At 41.9% G+C, this 12211-nt stretch overlaps 1 long non-coding RNA gene across 1 annotated transcript in view; it reads right to left on the reverse strand.

The window, feature by feature from the left end:
* LOC110046694 (uncharacterized) overlaps positions 1-7700 on the reverse strand; it is a 36662-nt gene extending 28962 nt beyond the window's left edge. Inside the window, exons 1-2 of the long non-coding RNA XR_002296409.2 lie at positions 7232-7700; positions 2507-2571 (exon numbers count right to left, since the gene is read on the reverse strand). This is a non-coding gene — a long non-coding RNA (uncharacterized LOC110046694). The remainder of the gene's footprint in view (positions 1-2506; positions 2572-7231) is intronic.
* Between the last annotated feature and the right edge of the window lie 4511 nt (positions 7701-12211).

Consider the following 12211-nt stretch of genomic DNA (forward strand, 5'->3'; position numbering starts at 1 on the left):
TACTGCCTGGTTATCTAATCGCCTGCTTGCTTGATTGACTGTTGATAAGATCAGAATCTAGATGTTCAGCATTAACATTCCTCGAAGTCCAAACTCTCAGATGAAATTTGGTGGGAATATCGTTTTCAGTGGCATGAAATAAGTCATCCATATTGTGAATGTGAGACTGATGAAAGAGGGGTCTTCAATCTTAAGTTCAGAGTAAGAGCCAGAACACAAAACAAAGGCAGGTATGGTAGATTAACCGGCCAAACTTCGGCTGCCACATATGATTACAGCTGAGAAGAGAACATTCCCTAGTTCATTGGCCTCAAAGGTAACTCACTTAATATAAGAACGCTTTCTGTAGCGCTTTTGAATAGCTGTGACACTGAGTCGGAACTAGAGAGACGTGGCACCACCTGGGCCGAGGCAGAAAGGACAGCCCAGAGTGGAGTGAGATGGAGGAGAGTCGTTAATAGCCTATGCTCCATCTGGAGAGTCATTAATAGCCTATGCTCCACTTGAAGTGAAGGACCTAAGTAAGTAGTAAGTTCCTGGAGCGCTTGAGCCAGGATTTCGCAGGGGTCAGATATTGAAAAACTCGATTTATGTATATGTATACTTAATTATGTATATGTACACTTAATTAACGTCCTTGCTACAAGGTGCCAGTTATCAAAACCATTCAACCAAAATCAACTATATTTTGTGGCGGTTTGTCGCGCTTCCCGACAGTTGTTTTAGAGGATGCTCTTTGCAAAAATCAGTTCAGTCAAGGTGAATGGAAGAAACTGGCCATCAAATATCAAATGGAATATCATTGGACACGCTTCTTTCAAACGTCTAACTGACGGGACTAACTGAAAAATCGCAGTTAAAAAGGGTTTGTGTGCTGCGTTCAAACACGATGATCATTTAAAAGGGTTTTTGAAAGACTGCAGTTCAGAGTAGGAGCCAACCCTGTGCAAGACACAATAACATGCAAGACATGAAACACGCGACCATACATACAACAGGGTGGTGTCCAACTACCCTTCACTTGTTAGTCAGAGTCAAAGTTCAACTCTATCTCAACTCCACCAAGTTTGCCATGAAGGTGAGAAGAAAACTATGTAACCAGTTGTACAGACAAGTGACCATATGCCTTTGAAAAGTATGGGGCTCCGTGAACTATGAACTGCTGCCGCAGTTGCTGTCCTCTATCCACATCATGTGGAACGGATGGTTAAGAAAATGGCCTCAGGGGAGGGACGGACGAGAGCAACGCCTACGTCCACAGTGCAACACTCTTGCTTGAGACAAAGCAGCGTATGAAAAAAGTCGACAGGCAGAACTTCATTTTACATACATCGATGAAACATTTCCTACGTTGACCACAGCACTCATAGTAATTTAATAAGACCTGGGAAGACGACGCTCCTTCCATAAAGTTATCATGGGCACATGCTTTACAGGGTCGTAAATGGTAAAAGGCAATCCGAGGCATTAAATACCTCAGTCATTTGTTTTGTTTTCCATTTTTTTGTTGTTTATAGTCATCATAGACACCTTAAAGACCTAGGAAGAGAATTCAACTATGGCATGAGCAATGCCTCAGTCTTATTTTATTCATGTACATTGCCTCAGTCGTAATTTTTTTCTGGCCACGACTCTGTTACACAGCATGATAGTTACAGGAACTTTGCCGGATACGAGAAGCAAGTAATGATAATGCAGGACTCAAAAGATTCCTAACGATACAGGGAAAACTGAGTCTTTGCATAGATAGTCCATTAAATAATAAATGTTCCTCTAATTTCTCAAGCTCAGAGTAGGAGCCAACCCTGTGAAGGACGTGACGTTATGCGTGAAAGACATAACGTTATATCGCGTAGGTCGCGACTATCCTAAATCGGGTGGTGTCCAACTACTCCAAGCGTTTCACAGAAAGATCGGGAAATTAAATAATAAAGTCTATTATTTGTCCTATAGTAACCTATATTAAATTGAATATATGGTGTTTGTGTAAAAACTATTATCCAAATAAAATAAATTAATATTGTTGTCATATTATTATCTTAATGTCGTATTTATTCACTAAGAGAATTAAACGCGCCCTATGCTTTACATAGCCATCATGTCCAAATAGAGCGGTTTTCAATTGGGTGTCGAGAGTAGTTAGACAATTACTTTGGTTTTGGTTTTGGTTTTACTACGGTTTGAGATTGGCTGACTACTCTACGTTTTGGTTTTACGACACTCCATTGAAAACCGCTCTAATTGCGCAATTATCTTTAATCAAAGATTGTCTTCTTCCCGAATTGTAGAGTAGGTACGCACCTTCACGGATAACGTCAGAATGAAAAGGGATTTCTACTCCCCAAAACTACTGGAAGCCCAAAGTAAAACTGAATGAAGTATAAGAGACAGAACCAAGCAACATTTATTTACCATTAATAACGTACGGGTAACTACTCAGGAGGACGAACACATCATTTGCAAGCTAACACGACAAATTTAGGCTACAAAATGAACGTTCACTTACCAAACGGTTTTTGATTCTTTCACTGTCAAAATAGCCTAAGCCTCGGGAATTTAATCTCCTCGAGCCTGTAAAAGACAAAAATAGAGTGAATGAATTCCTCGCGACTTTCGAAAAATAAAAGGGGCATGGTGTGCACGCTGGACACCTAATCGAGCAGTCCGGTATCGAACAATGGCCGGATCACTGTATTGTATTCTTACGTAAGATACATGTACTTGAATCTCACAGTGCTTCTCTCGACCCAGGTGTACAAATGGGTACGGCGAATTTAATACTGGGAAGTAACCTTGCGATGGACCAGCATCCTAGCCAGGCAGGGGGTTGTGTGTGTGTGTGTGTGTGTGTGTGTGGGGGGGGGGGGGGGGGGGTAGGGGACGGATAGAAATACCACAAGCCGCTTTATGCTTCGGAAAGCGTGACTAGCTAGCGCTGGCCTGATGAATCTTTAAGGTCGTCACACACGAGGGGACTAGTCCTTGCGACTAGTCCCTGCAACCAGTCCCCTGAGGAGTTTACTCGAAGGGACTGGTCGCAGGGACTTGTTCCACGAACAGTTCACACGAAGCGTTCTGAGGAACAAGTCGAAGAGATTTGTCCCAAAAATTCAAACTGGTTTGAATTCGTGGGACTAGTCGCAGGGACCAACCTTTGGTCCCTTCTGCTAGATTTTGAGGCAAAAATGGCCAGTTCACACGATGGGACTTGTCCCCGCGACTTGTTGCAGGGATTAGTCGCAGGAACCAGTCTTCTCATGAATGCCGACCTTTAGGCTCGAACACAGGGGACCCGAACATTGTATCAGCAATAACAATTATTTGCATTCATGTAAAATAACATACTGTTATTTACCTGTGCTCCTGTGTCTTTTTGATCCGTACAGAAGGGATTTAAATAGAAGCAAAGGCGGTTTACATTTCAAACATCATCTTGTCTGCCGCCTTCTAAATATGACGTCGACATTCCGATTACGTCTCGAGTTTTCATTATCGTCATTAACTATTAACTCTCATTTTGTTCGAAACTTTAAAACAAAAACAAAAGCCTTCCAAACTGTATTGTTTAGCTATGTAAACTAAACGATGTAAGTAGTCTTAACTATCATATTGTACTTGCTATAATATGACTATTTTCCTCTTTTAATTTTGTTTATATTTTCCTTTGTATATTGTGTTTGTAAATTAATAATAATAATAATAATAATAATAATAATAATAAATATTAACTCTCATCGGGGAAGATTCCCAGGTTTCATAACGGCCGCGCGTGAGAAGAGAAAAGAGGCCTTGTCTCTTTTCTCCTTTCTCTCCCCCGATGAGAGTTAAGTTAATGATGATAATAAAATCTCGAGACGTCATCGGAGCGTCACATTTACAAAGCGGCAGACAAGATGATATTTGAAATGTAAACCGCCTTCGCGTCTAGTCAAATCCCTTCTAAACGGTTCAAAAAGACCCAGGAACACAGGTAAATAACAGTACTTTTATTTTACATGAATGTAAATGATTATGTTATTGCTGATACAATGTTCGGGTCGCCTGTGGCTCGATCGCAACTTAACCCTTTTCTTCGTAAATTAAAATCTAAGTAGATACATGCAGTACGTAGTCCTCTTAGCCAGTCACAACGACCGCAAAGGACACAAGAACCAATAAGCACGAAAAGCAAAAACTTGGCTAGTGACAAGCGCTGGAAAATGTATAAAACAAACCACAGTTGCTTTTTCCCTTTGCGTCTGAACATACATCTTTCAAATTTTTTCCTTATTCCTTGGTTTTACGACCCAACGAAAACACAAAGAGCAAAAATCCTTACGAAGCAGTTTCTTAAACTTAAGTTCGACTCAAATTACTAGCTTCTCTTAATTTTCAAGATTAGATAATTTTGATCGTATCCAATGAAGTTATAACACAATAAAACGTCTCCCCTGAGAAACAGCGCTGATATAACTTTATTCCAGCACTCTTGAGCGCGGTGCTGCAAAGAACAATTGCAAATTTAGCGAGAGATTTACACGTGGTTTTCACTGAAGTTGTTTTTCAAAATATTTGTTGGTACGCTCGCCTGCTTGTCGCCGATTCACCTTGGCCGAAAAGACCGGGCTGGAAAGCAAAAGGCGCGCGCTACTCGCCAGAAGTTGGATGTTTCTACCACTGGAAGTCGTGGGTGAAGATCAAGGATAAGCAATTCTGGACTTATCTTTGCGGAAAATCACTGAAACGAATCTACTCAGAAGCTTGTATTTAAGAGAACTGATGACTTCAGTGTAAATGACAGCGAGAGGATGCCTAGCCGTTTATGACTTTATTTTGCTACAGCCAAAACTCACAAGTTTTTAATGATCACAACCAGATAACCTATTATCAGTACGTCTGGGACAAAATTTTGCGAAACTGTATAAGCCCTATCCAAATATGTAGCAGAGAACCAACACACAATCAAGGCCACCCTTGACTCCGCTGGAAAATTAAAAAACCGAACGATTAGAAGATTAACCGAGATAAGACCCAGTCTCGTATTACGTCACTTCGTTGTTCAAAGAAAGACCCTTGGGTGAACAATCATTCACCTCCTTGACCAAATTAACGAACACCACAAGAGTCATCAAAGGAACCGTTCTCAACAGAAAACTCTATAAACAACTGGATAGTTGCAGTATGGGGAACCCTTTTTACCACAGGTACGTGGAAAGTCCAACGCTCTAGATATCCGGCTTGACAACCTAAATACCTACTACCCCCACAGTAAGTTGTTGTTAAGGAAGACCCGGATCACTTTCTGGATGCTACATCTTAGCACTGTACCAAAAACCAGAGAAACTACAAGTACATTGGAAATAGGCCATCCAAAAGAGGTGGAGGCTTAGCACTGTCCGGGGAACCTTACACCGCGCAGAACAAAGAAGTCAAATTTGTGAAACAGTCTTTCATCAAGTCTGGATATCCTGCAAAATTTGTAAATGAATTCACTGAAGAATTTCAAAACCCAAAGGTGACCAAAAGATTTATTTCAGTTATTAGTTTGAAGAAAGAATTAAAGTCGGAATCCGTCTACCGTTTGCCGCAAGAATGAAGTTGACTGAAAAAAATTCATGAGAAGACTGAACACTTCCACTAGATGGAACTCCACATCATTTAGCAAGCACGCAAGACCGATTCACTCGTCGTTTACAAGGGCACATGACCCTGCGGTCAAACGTTTATTGGCAAAATTGCGCGCAGTTTTGCTAATAAAAACTGCGCGCAGTCTTGCCAAAACCAAAAAAAAAAGAAAAAAAAAAAAATGCGCGCAACCTTCAAGTCCGTGTTAAGGAACATTGTGATGTCAACAAGCAATCACAGCCAGCCAAACCCAAAGGTGACCAAAAGATCCATTTCAGTTCACCAATTAAAGTCGGAATCCGTCTACCGTTTGCCGCAAGAATGAAGTTGACAGAAAAAACTCATGAGAAGACTGAACACTTTCACAAGATGGAAATCCACATCATTTAGCAAGCACGCAAGACCGATTCACTCGTCATTTACAAGGGCACATGCAATTGCGGTCAAACGTTTATTGGGAAAATTGCGGGCAGTTTTGCCAACCCCAAGTCCGTTGTGATGTCAACAAACAATCACAGCCAGCAAAACACACCAGAGAACATCGAAACCATATTTTCGCATGGTAAATTTTAATCATGCACTGTTCACTCTTGGATGAGACTAAGAATCATAGAAGCAGTTTTATATCGCACGTTTCCATCCCAAAGTTAACAAACAAGTACAATCAATTCAACTCACGTGTATATTTTTCCGTTACGTAATCTATATTCAAGCACACCCAGTTTTTTGCCGACACTCTGTTGATGATCTCCATTAACGAAAACGTTCAGTGTGCATAGTTAAGTTAACAGCTTTTTACCTATAATGCTCTAAAAATATGGCCTTGATTGCGCGGAGTGAGCGAGGGAAAGTGTTATGAAAAGTGGTATGATTTGTCGGATAATTGGATCAGAAAAACAACTCGTTAATTTACGCTGAAAGACAATCCCGAAAGCTATTAGTGATGAAAAAACAGGAACACGAAAACTCCAACATTCTTGCGGTGAAACTACATCCTGTGATGATAAGCAATGGTCGACAACAGTCTGGACAAAAATGTAAACAAAATTAAAATTTGAAGTGTGACTTGAATGGCCATAAAGTGCTCCATTTAAAATCCTTAATTGTCCTCAACCAAAATTACCTCTAGTACTCGAACTTTGCAGTCTTCACTATGTAGCAAACTGTGAGTCCAGTTAAACTGGGTCATAAGCACAAGGAGCGCGTTGTGATGAAGATATGCGAGGAGGAGAAGCAAGAGCTGTGTGGTGGTTCATATTTCATGATATAAACACTCGTTTAGAACTAATTGTTTTTCATGGCCCTCAGCAATTCATTTGACCAGGCTGTCAAAATCAAGCAATTTAGATTTACGAAACGAGTAAAAGTTACTGAAGACGGCGACATCTCAGGCTGTGTACGTTTCACGCGCTAATCCAGTAAGTTAACGGAATTTCGCGAACAGTCACGAGACTTGCATTTCTGATTAGAAAACCGGAATACCCCAAGAATTGCAAGCCGGCATTACAGAACGCGCAGAGTACCCTGAAAGAGACCTGCAACGCAGAATATCCTGTGAAAACGTCATTTCAGTTCGTTATTAAATGAACAACATATGGTGGAAGGAACAATCTGTAAAATCGCTTACCTACAATTCAATCCGAGAAGGTTGAATCTTGTTCGTGTTTGCGCCTTGAACATGTAATCCAGAATCACTTGCCAGTGTCAGAAATAATTGTCCCTCTCATTTTGACTTGACAATAGCTTCCGTCACAAAAATCACCTGAAACATAACCACTGAGGGAAAAAATAACTGAAATGAATAGTTTTGTGAAGCATTCGACAGCTTAGGAATCTCCAGTTTTCTTTGTGTTAGTGATACCTGTGGGGCATTAATAAGCCCTGGCAAGTCAAAACAATCCTTGAGGAATGTCAAAACAAACAAAAAGTATAAAACCATTGCACTCTCGCGATACGGCGCTGTCCTATGTTACGAGTTTCAGTCCACCCCAGTGAGTATTAAAATTCGGAAAGAACTATACTTCTTTGATTCGCCATCTTCAATTTAAGAAAGTACCAACAGAAACGCACTTTTAATAGAATTCTACGTCTTTTTGGAGGATAGGAGATGCTCTGTAAATCGAGACTAGTGAAATAAACTCAAAACGCCCACTTGTCAGCTTGAAGTGTGGAGGATTTAAAAACGCTTGTTATCTTTACAATTCATACACCACTATCTTCTTTAAGTATGAACATCGCAGTTCGTATTTGTTTTCACAGGTATTTCTCGAGCAGTGATAACTGAGAACATATAACTACGGTTAGCTTCGTGCTACAATATGATGTTAGGCTGCAACCTTTCTCAGACAGTATAATCTGTTAACCAGTAGGCGTTCATCACTTTATCCCAAATGTAAACATAAGATCACATCACACTTACGCAGATGGACCAGACCCGCCAGTCAACTGAAAAACACTTCTTCCACATTTCTGTTTAACAGGGAGCTGGAGATGTACTCCTTGTCACAACGTGTACGCAAGGTAGTTCAATTGAACTTTGGTGTAAAATGTAATTATTACTAATCCAACTTCCTGATTAGGAAAGCTGCCAAGTACAATTGCCCAGTGTTTCAGACAAGGGATGTTTTCTTCACGGGATACAATGCAGGCGTATTTCGGGGGGCGAGCGCGTGCCTTTCGATCAATTGAGCTAGTGGCATCTTCGATTCAAATTCGGAAGAGGCTTGGGTAGAGACTAAAAGGCGTCCTAGCTAGCGGGGAGTGGGGCTGAAAGTGGAGTAAGGGGGTCCTTGCCCACTTTTCCCTAGCCAACATGGCGGCGAATCTACTCGATCACGAGTTAATACCGATAGCAACTCGTAAACACAGGGAAAACGCCTGCACTGCAGGCTAAATGCGCATACACGTAATATGAAATGGTTAATAATTGCCATACATTTGCCAAGTTTAATGTTATTTTCTATTGGACCATTCAGTTCTATACTCCAACATCCCGGGTATTTGGAGTTTCTGGTTGGTCTTCCCCGGGCCAAAAAAGTTGTATGTGCCCCACTATACTAGCGAGAAGACCCCTCCTTACGGGACATGTACAAGGCAAAAATGAGTAATGGAAAAGAAAATAATAATAAAAAAATTCACTGTTGAATATCCGCTTTGAACTTCCCCAGTGTGACAAGCAAAATTTTGTAATTGCCTTTAAACACAGTACAAAACTTTTATTGTCAAGCCACAACGTTACCGTGAACTGGTATTGTCTCTTAATGCCTTGGAGCCTCACCATGACTTCGAGGCAACTTCAGTTCAAATTTCTCCGGCCCCTCCCATATGGTGTAAAATCCCCCATCCTAACAACAAATATCGACGTCGAAATTCCTCCCTCGGGGACCCATAACTGGTCAAATGCCCGGAGAATGCCGAGAAAAGGGATGATGTTGATGTCTCTACTTCATGGAGACATTATTTGGTGGATTTACAGTTCTTTACAATTCAACTTAAGCTTCCCCGCATATTTGCACCGTACAAGCAGTCTGAACCCTGCGTGAGTTTGTAACACTGGTCTGAGACAGTCTTTACCTCCTCCCCTGTGAACAAAGTGTTCAGCTGACTTTGATTTTCCTGAATACTTCACTCAGGCTATATCAACGTCATTTTGGTTCGTATGCTATAAATTTGACAACTTGCTTTCTGCGTCAGCATAACTGAAGAGTGTGAGCACGGCGACCGAAAGTTGCGAACAATAACCCAGCGTATCCTTTATAATCCCTATAGCCGCCTCCCCACCCCTTCCCGCCACATTCTCAAATGACCCCTGCAGAACAAACAAAACGAAAGTAAACAAGAGTACTGCTGTGTTTATAGCGAACTGCAGTCTCCGCTCGTGATCCGTCAGATTTTCGACCTATCCCGAAGGTCAAGGCCCAACGGCGATTTCAACAGACTAGGGGCGAACAACCAGTTGCTATTCCTACCGTATACTTGTGCACTGTTCCCCAAAATTCGACAAACTTTCGAGGAACGTAACCGTGCAAGAATGCTCCAAGTTCGTTATGGCCAAGTTTGCTTGTAACTCAGAACTTCCAAATGGGTTCTACAGCTCTAGGGTGGGAATATTTGTTGGGTCCCTGGTTTTCATTCATTCATTTTCATTCATATGCCGACCTTTCAGACTGACCTTTTATCGATGAAAATCAGTGCCGCAGGGAAGCGTTTCCACCCATTCACTTTCATCTTTTCTGCAAAGTAACCGTGAATTTACGACAGACTTCGCAACTGTTTCGACTTACCTAGTAGCTTGGGTATTTTCCTGTTTCAAATTTTCCAGAATTGGAGAATTTGGACTTAAAAGCCCGAAAGATTATCCATCAGTATCACTTTCTAATATGTCAAATGGCGCTTTGTGGTCAAATGTCCATGGTTTCAACGTTCTCACGTGGGAAGGAATTTTTTTCTCGTCACGTGAGAGCCTCAAAGGTCGAAGGTTAATTCATAGGTCACAGAGCAAAAGCTATGTCCCGTAAACAGAAGACTTTTGCGTGCCTTGCATCCGAAAAACGTGAACATTAGTCTAAACAAAATGCAGAAAATGAACGGTGGCATGCTTAAAATTTGCTATGTAAGACAGAGAAGCCAATGGAAGCACCCACGCAGGCTGACCGTGATATCCAGTGTGTTTACAGTGTGCAGACAGAGTAATCCAACTTTATATAAATTCAAGTCCAATTTTATATAACCGGAAACTTACTATCACCTTTCAGTCAAGCAATTTTATCAAATCAGGACTCTAATGTTTTCGCATTATTGTAGCTTGTCCATAATTCAGTCTTCTATAGCTTTGGGTAGCTGGCCGAGAAGTAACAGGGAAAGGTTAGTTAATACTCATACTCGGAAAACCGAAAAGGATACCGAAGTTGTTCTCCCACTTGTAGGTCACCACAGGATTTAAGAACGGCCGTAAAAGAAAATTTCCTTGCTTAAATAATTTCTTCAGTCCGACTTAAAGTTAAAGTTAGTTTTCACTGTATTCACATCAGCGAGTTTTCTATCACCGGGCCTTTTGAGTTCAGCTGAAACGTTTTTTTTTTTTTCTTTTATAATCATCAGTAAGAATTCAGTCGTACTTCCAGGTGAATCTCGACGGACCCCCGCCCCTTATTACACTGCCGTCAAAACGGAGGCAAGCTGCAACAAACATACGGCTAGAATCACAAGCGATCGAGCGGCAAAAGATTTGTTTTCTACTGAGAGGAGACAGCACTTGTCCGTCCGTACCCCCAGGTTACTTGCCTCATGGCCTCAGCTGCCGCCTTGAATACGCAGGTGTCCACGGAAGATAGTTTAATTAAAGGGGAAGATAGTTTAAAGGTGGCCGCCCCTCACTGTACACATTATGGGTCATGCAACTGATGTAGCTGGGACGTGTCTCGCGGCAGGGACATGAGTCAGGAGAAGGATTACGACTTGCTGGCACACTCATGAAAGTGCAGAAACAACAGTGGTAATTGCGAGAGTTTCAGAAATAAAGACCACAATGTACTGGTCACTTATATGTGGAAGGAAGATGGCGGCCCTCGTTGATAAATCAATCGCAGAAGACCAGTTGGGTGATCCTACTCGCAATGATACCGGCCAGACTTCGTGGAATGTAAGCCAGACTCGTATGCTAATTTTTCATTTCGAGGAAAATGCAAACTTATGGGATAAGTGCCCGAGAGACAACGGCAACAAGGCGAAAACAAAGAAAGCAATGGCACCACTGATAGCCCAATTTGGGAACACACAGCCACCAAGAGGCCTAAAAGAGATTAAATCAACGTGGTATAGCTTGCGAAGCTCCGTATCGAGATAAATGAAAAGTTTACGCTTTCTATCCCAGTCATTCCAATTCAGTAGCGAGACCAGAGACTCCTCTGATCTGTGAACGGCCGCCATCTTTTTTTTGCCTTAAGCATCACCGCAAAGCATGCTGGATCTTGTCTCTGATTGGCTCGAATATCCGTTTTTGCTGCAGAGACATGTTGCACAATCGAGCACACGATGATCATGGCGTCTCACGCAAAGTTCTGTCGCTTCGACATGTCCCACGGAGTTCAACAAGTTGAACTCCGTGCGAGATGTTGCCGGGACAAATTTTGCTCAAAATTCATGTTGCACCATAACTATGGTTGCACCAGTGAAAAAGTGTTAGCGCACATCAGGGGATGTGTCACTGCAACATATTCCTGAAACATGTCCCGGCAACTTTTTCACAAGTGTGCTAACTCGGCGATTTGGTCCATGCTACATGCCCATGCTACACATCCCTGCGACATGTCATGGCCCCTCAGTGCGTACGTAACGCGATTTTGTCCCTGCTACCTTTTGCAGCAACATGTCCCTGCAACATGCCCCTTAAATAGCTTTTAAACCGTTTTTCGTTACCTGAAGTCGGTTGTAGTATCTTTTCTGTCTGTTGTCCAACATTGTAAACGAACTTTTCGCTGGTCGGTTGAATGCTGGCAAATAAACCACACAAATCAATGGCAGGCAGCCCACTGAAAGAGGATTAGCGGGACAGAGCAGTAAGCTCGATACATTGGAGCGGCGTGAACAATCTAATCAGTGACTACCC

Source organism: Orbicella faveolata, unplaced genomic scaffold, assembly GCF_042242905.1.
Source record: "Orbicella faveolata isolate gen_17 unplaced genomic scaffold, um_ofav_v1 contig_12, whole genome shotgun sequence".
NCBI lineage: Eukaryota > Metazoa > Cnidaria > Anthozoa > Scleractinia > Merulinidae > Orbicella > Orbicella faveolata.